Consider the following 6168-nt stretch of genomic DNA (forward strand, 5'->3'; position numbering starts at 1 on the left):
TCGAACTCACGGACCGCGAGATCGTGACCTGGCTGAAGTCGGACGCTTAACCGACTGCGCCACCCAGGCGCCCCCAAAAAAATTTTTTTTAATGTTTATTTTTTGAGAGACAGAGCACAAGCCTGGGAGGGGCAGAGAGAGAAGGAGACACAGAGTCTGAAGCAGGCTCCAGGCTCTGAGCTGTCAGCACAGAGCCAGATGTGGGGCTCGCACTCATGAGACGTGAGATCATGACCTGAGCTGAAGTCGGACTCTCAACTGACTGAGCTACCCAGGCGCCCCAAGATCCTGGCTTTCTGATTCACAGGCTGTGTGATCTTCAGCAAGTCACTTAACCCCTCTGAGCTTCTGTTTACTATCTCAGAATCCCTGTGGTGAGTATTCCTGTCAGTGTCTCTCTGGGCAGTGGGCAGGAGCCTCTCTGGAACATGCCCTCGGCGTCCAGATGTTATGGGGTGTGGGTAACTCCAGTGTGATTAATGAGGGCCACTGCTCTGCAGTGATTCACAGTCGACACTTCCACGGGGAGCGTGTGGGCTCTCCCCGTGTTGTTGGGGGATCCTTTACAAACAGAATCACGACATGTTCATTCTTCATCTTGCTTTGTTTCCACTTGCCATGTATGTTAGAGATCTTTCCATATCAACCCATCTAGATATGCCTCATGAAAAACATTTTTTTTTATTGGGGCAGCTCAGTCAGTTGAGCGGCAGACTTTGGCTCAGGTCTCGATCTTGTGGTTCGTGAGTTCAAGCCCCACATCGGGAGCTTGCTGCTGTCAGCCTGTCCCCCTTTGTCTGCCCCTTCCCCACTTGTGCTTTCCCCAAAATAAATAAATATTCTTGAATAAATAAATAAAATAAACATTTTATTGAGTTGCATTGTAATTACAGGAAAGTGCACACACAGCACAGTGACTTTCAAAGTGAAAAACACCTAAGTAATCACTACTTAAATCCAGAAACAGAACGTTCCTCTCATCCTAGATGTCCTCTCCCAAACCAAATGGGTTTATAAATAATATGTACTCTTTTCGTGTATTTGTTTAGCTTTTTTAGCCAAACATTATGTTTGTGAAATACAGTCATGTTGTTGCAGGTAGCAGCACTCAGCAATGACTAGAGACCCTCTCCTCACACCTTGCAGAGGGGAGTCCCGTCGGCATCTGGTGGGTGGGGTCCAGACATGCCCTCTGCATCCTACAACTCACAAGACAGCCCCCTCCCCCACCGTCAGAGACTATCTGGCCCCAATTGTCAGTAGTGCTGATGTTGAGGAAGCCTGGTGTGGACCAGGCTAAGAACTTTCGATTTTATCCTGAGGGTAGCAGAGGATGAGAATCCCGGGTCAGGTGTATGTTGAGAGTAACTAGATACCGCCGAATATTTTTCATAGTTAATTGTGTCGTCATTCTTTAGTAACGCCTGCATCCTTTTCCATCATATTTTGCCAGTTCCCATCAATTATATTGTTTCCAATCTTTGGCTATTACACCAACTCCAGATGAGGACACCTGTCACAGCCTCTTTACAGAGAATATTGTATTTGGATGTAAACACATACACACTCTCTCACAGAAACCCACAGTTTCTCTTTCTGGAGATTCCAGACAATGGGAACTTGATCGAAGTTTCATTTAAATGTAAACTTTCGGGGCGCCTGGGTGGCGCAGTCGGTTAAGCGTCCGACTTCAGCCAGGTCACGATCTCGCGGTCCGGGAGTTCGAGCCCCGCATCGGGCTCTGGGCTGATGGCTCAGAGCCTGGAGCCTGTTTCCGATTCTGTGTCTCCCTCTCTCTCTCTGCCCCTCCCCCGTTCATGCTCTGTCTCTCTCTGTCCCAAAAATAAATAAACGTTGAAAAAAAAATTAAAAAAAAAAATAAATGTAAATTTTCTTCACTCCAGCATGGTTAACATCGAACTGACTTACAGAAATAGCTCCTGTCATCCTGGCCTCTGCTGCTGATTCACATCTTGTGCGAATGGACACAAGATCCGGAAAGATAAACAGGAAGTCCCTTGAGGCATGGGAACATAGGGGCAGGCCTCTGCTCCTCTGAGAGCTGGGACTCAAATAGCTAAGTGCCAGCCAGGGTGGAGCCCAGAGGGACCAAAGCTGACCTTCCTCTGCCTGCAAACAGGACTGACGAGGTCTGGGGTGATTTACAATTTTTCTCCCTAAATGCTTCTTCTGAACTAATTCCACTTTGAAATTCATCTCTGATTTCTCAGTGTCTTTTATCTTTGTCTAAAATTCAAGTAATGGGTAGTGCTTTGATTTCAAATGCACTGTTTTAAACTATAACTACATAATATGTCTTGTTCATTTTTATCTCACCCATTGTTCAAGCAGTTGCATTAACAATTGTTTTACATTAATTCTGAATGTTACAGGAACAATAAAGTCAACAGAACAGAAAATTTTAAGTGCGCATGACAGAAAGGAAGATGGCCCAGGTTCATTCAGTTACTCTTTTTAAAAAAAATTTTTTTTTCAACGTTTATTTATTTTTGGGACAGAGAGAGATGGAGCATGAACGGGGGAGGGGCAGAGAGAGAGGGAGACACAGAATCGGAAACAGGCTCCAGGCTCTGAGCCATCAGCCCAGAGCCCGACGCGGGGCTCGAACTCCCGGACCGCGAGATCGTGACCTGGCTGAAGTCGGACGCTTAACCGACTGCACCACCCAGGTGCCCCATCATTCAGTTACTCTTAATAAGATTTAAAAATTAAATTTCTCTTTGAGCCTTCTGGCGGCCAAAGCAAAAAGGGAAACACAGTGCTACACACAATTTCTTGTTTTCTAATCAAAGGAAAACAACACATCTTTAGTTGAGATAATTATTTTCTTGATCCTAAGTTCTGAAAGGGGCTGAATGTGAAAAAATTTTAATTTATTCTTCTAATCTCTGGTTCTATCTCTGCTTTTCTTCCTTACCCTGGATGGGGTGTAGGTATAATATTGTAAAATAATGATGTTTGAAATGATAGCTGCCCAATGCTGGGCTATGTGCTTTATACACTGGATATGGTCTGTTATTATCCCCATTTTACAGCGGAGGGAACTGAGGGAACTGAGTTTAGGTAACAATCCCCAACTCCCGCTTGGGTGGTAGTGGAGTTGATAGATGATCAGGATGGTCCTCTGAGAAGGTAAGTAACTTGTCCAAGGTCCCACAGCTGGGCAATGTCAGAGCTGGGATTCAAACAGGAGGCTTTAGACATCTTAGATATCTTTAGCGCCTAAATGCCAGGTACACCTTAGGGCGTTTTGTATAATTGTGAGGGTGAGAGTAAGTTGAAGTTAAAAGAAGAGCTGATTTAGGCCCAATTCTGCCTCCTAAGAGCCCTATGACTCTGGGCAGTTTGATTCCTCTGAGCCTCAGTTTCTTTATCAGAAAAATGGATAGGTAATGGCTCCAACCTCAGAGGGTACTGTGAGGATTTAGCATATTGATGCCTGGAGGAGGTTTAGCATAGAATCTGGCAAGGACAGTACCCATTAAACAGCTCTTAATGCCAAGAATCCTTGATGATAAAGAAAATGTGTTATGTCTGTGTGTGTGTCTGTGTGTGTGTGTATATATATATATATATATATATATATATATATATATATATATGTATATATATATAATGGAATATTATTTGGCCCTAAAAAGAAGGAAATCCTGTCATTTGCAGCAACATGAATGGACATGGAAGGCATTATGCTAAGTGAAATAAGCCAGACACAGAAAGTCAAATACTGCATGATCTCACTTATATGTGAAACTGACACACTCAAACTCACAGAAGCAGAGAGTAAAAAGGTGGTTGTCAGGGGCTAGGAGGGAAGGAGAAGTGGGGAGATGTTGGTCAAAGGGTGCAGAGTTTCAGTTATGCAAAGTAAGTAAGTTCTGGAGAGCTATTGTACAGCACAAGGCCTATGCTAAACAATATTGTATTATATACTTAACTATTGGCTAAGAGGGTAGATCTTATGTCATGTGTTCTTTTTTTTTTTTTTTTTTATGTTATGTGTTCTTACCATAAGAGGGAAAAAACAAAAGGAACCGGAGGAAGCTTTTGGAGGCAATGGGTAAGTTTATGGCCCTTACAGTGTTGATTGTTTCACGGGTATACACTTATCTCCAAACACATCAAGTTGCATACATTAAACAGCTACAGCTTTTTGTATATATCTATATCTGTGTATCTATGTTATAAGGAATCCTTTTTTTAAAGGTTTATTTATTTTGAGAGAGAGAGAAAGCACAAGCAGGCGAGGGGCAGAGAAAGAGGGAGAAAGACAGAATCCCAGGTAGGCTCTGTGCTGTCAGCCAGAGCCCGATGTGGGGCTCAACCCCTGAACTGTGAGATAATGACCTGAGCTGAAATCAAGAGTCGGACGCTTAGCCAGCTGAGCTACCCAGGTGCCCCTCTGTTATAAAGAATCCTTGATGAGGCAGGAATGGCCAGCTCTCCACCTTGGGTAGGATCACCCTCCCTGTCCCTTTTTATAAGCTTTTCTTGTTCCCAGCCTTGTACTCTCTGATTGCCCTGGGCTGGGGGGGGGGGGGGGGGCCCCGGGTTGAGGGGAGAAACAACCAGGAAGGGGCTGGAATTTAATAACGAAGCACCCTTTGAAATGGCCGGAAGGTCCCTACTCTGAGCTGTCTGCAGTGGTTTTCACTGCAAGCTTCACAGTAATACTGTCTGTTTTTATTTATACTACATTTCCTGTTTACAAAGCCCTGTTGCCACATGCTCTCATCTGTTCGCTGCTTGCCTCGCTTCACTTCTCTGGGCAGTTCTCTGAAAGGGCAGGATTCTCATCTCCATTTTACAGATGAAGCAAATAAGGTGCAGAGTGGGGAGGTGACTTCCTTATGGTCAACCAGCAGAGAGGCTAATAGAACCCAGCTCTTCTGAGTCCATGTTCAGGGCTTTCCTCTAGCACATGCTGCTGCAGGCCAGCAGTTAATAGAATTGTTTCCAGAAGTAGTTAAGAGAGCCAGATAAAAAACACATTTTGAATTGGCCAAGAGGGATTTGAAAAACCAACACACAGGGGGCACCTGGGTGGCTCAGTCAGTTAAGTGTTCGACTTTAGGTTTCGGCTCAGGTCATGATCTCACCGCCCGTGGGATGGAACGCCTCATGTGGCTCCCGCTGACAGTGTGGAGCCTGCTTGGGATTCTCTCTCTCCCTCTCTGTCTCTGCTCCTCCCCTGCTCACTCTCCCTGTCTCTCTCAAAATAAATCAATAAACTTAAAAAAAAAAACTAACACACGTCAAGTCCTGGCTTTTCTCCTAATGTGGCTGCTTGTCCTTTGTCCTCTGTTCCTTCAGTCTTCGTGTTTCTCTGACCGTCCTCACTCTCCTGTTCAGAAATCAAGCAGAGGACTGGTTCGTTCATTCATTCATTCATTCATTCACTCGCTGTTAGGTACTGAATTGCCTTCACCTCCTCAAATTCGTATATTGAAGTCCTACCCCCAGTATGTCAGAATGTGACTGTATGTATGTATTTAATGTTTATTTATTTATTTTGAGAGAGAGCAAGCAAGCATGAGTGGGGGAAAGGCAGAGAGAGAGAGAGAGAGAGGGAGAGAGAGAGAATCCCAAGCAGTCTCTACTTTGTCAGCACAGAGTCTGATGTAAGACTTAATCCCACAAACTGTGAGATCATGACCTGAACCAAAATTGAGAGTCGGATGCTTAACCGACTGAGCCACCCAGGAGACCCAGAATGTGACTGTGTTTTAGAGATAAGTCTTTTAAAGAGATAATTACGGGGCGCCTGGGTGGCTCAGTCAGTTGAGCGTCCGACTTCAGCTCAGGTCACGATCTCGCGGTCCGTGAGTTCGAGCCCCGCGTCGGGCTCTGGGCTGATGGCTCGGAGCCTGGAGCCCGTTTCCGATTCTGTGTCTCCCTCTCTCTCTGCCCCTCCCCCGTTCATGCTCTGTCTCTCTCTGTTCCAAAAATAAATAAATGTTAAAAAAGAAAGAAAAAAAAGAGATAATTAAGGTAAAAGGAAATCTCATGGGTGGGCCCCAGTCCTAAGCGACTGGTGTCCTTACTGGAAGAGATTAGTACACAGACGACACAGGCAGAGTGGCAACCTTGTAAGGATGCGGTGAGAAGGAGGCCGTCTGCAAGCCAAGGAGAGAGGCCTCAGGAGAA

General features: G+C 45.1%; 1 long non-coding RNA gene across 1 annotated transcript in view; it reads left to right on the forward strand.

Annotated features, from left to right (window-relative positions):
- LOC121019355 (uncharacterized) overlaps positions 1-4082 on the forward strand; it is a 15131-nt gene extending 11049 nt beyond the window's left edge. The window contains exon 3 of the long non-coding RNA XR_005785546.1: positions 4037-4082. This is a non-coding gene — a long non-coding RNA (uncharacterized LOC121019355). The remainder of the gene's footprint in view (positions 1-4036) is intronic.
- Positions 4083-6168: the final 2086 nt, after the last annotated feature.

Source organism: Herpailurus yagouaroundi, unplaced genomic scaffold (genome assembly GCF_014898765.1).
Source record: "Herpailurus yagouaroundi ecotype Mexico unplaced genomic scaffold, PumYag 222, whole genome shotgun sequence".
In the NCBI taxonomy this organism is placed as follows: Eukaryota; Metazoa; Chordata; class Mammalia; order Carnivora; family Felidae; genus Herpailurus; species Herpailurus yagouaroundi.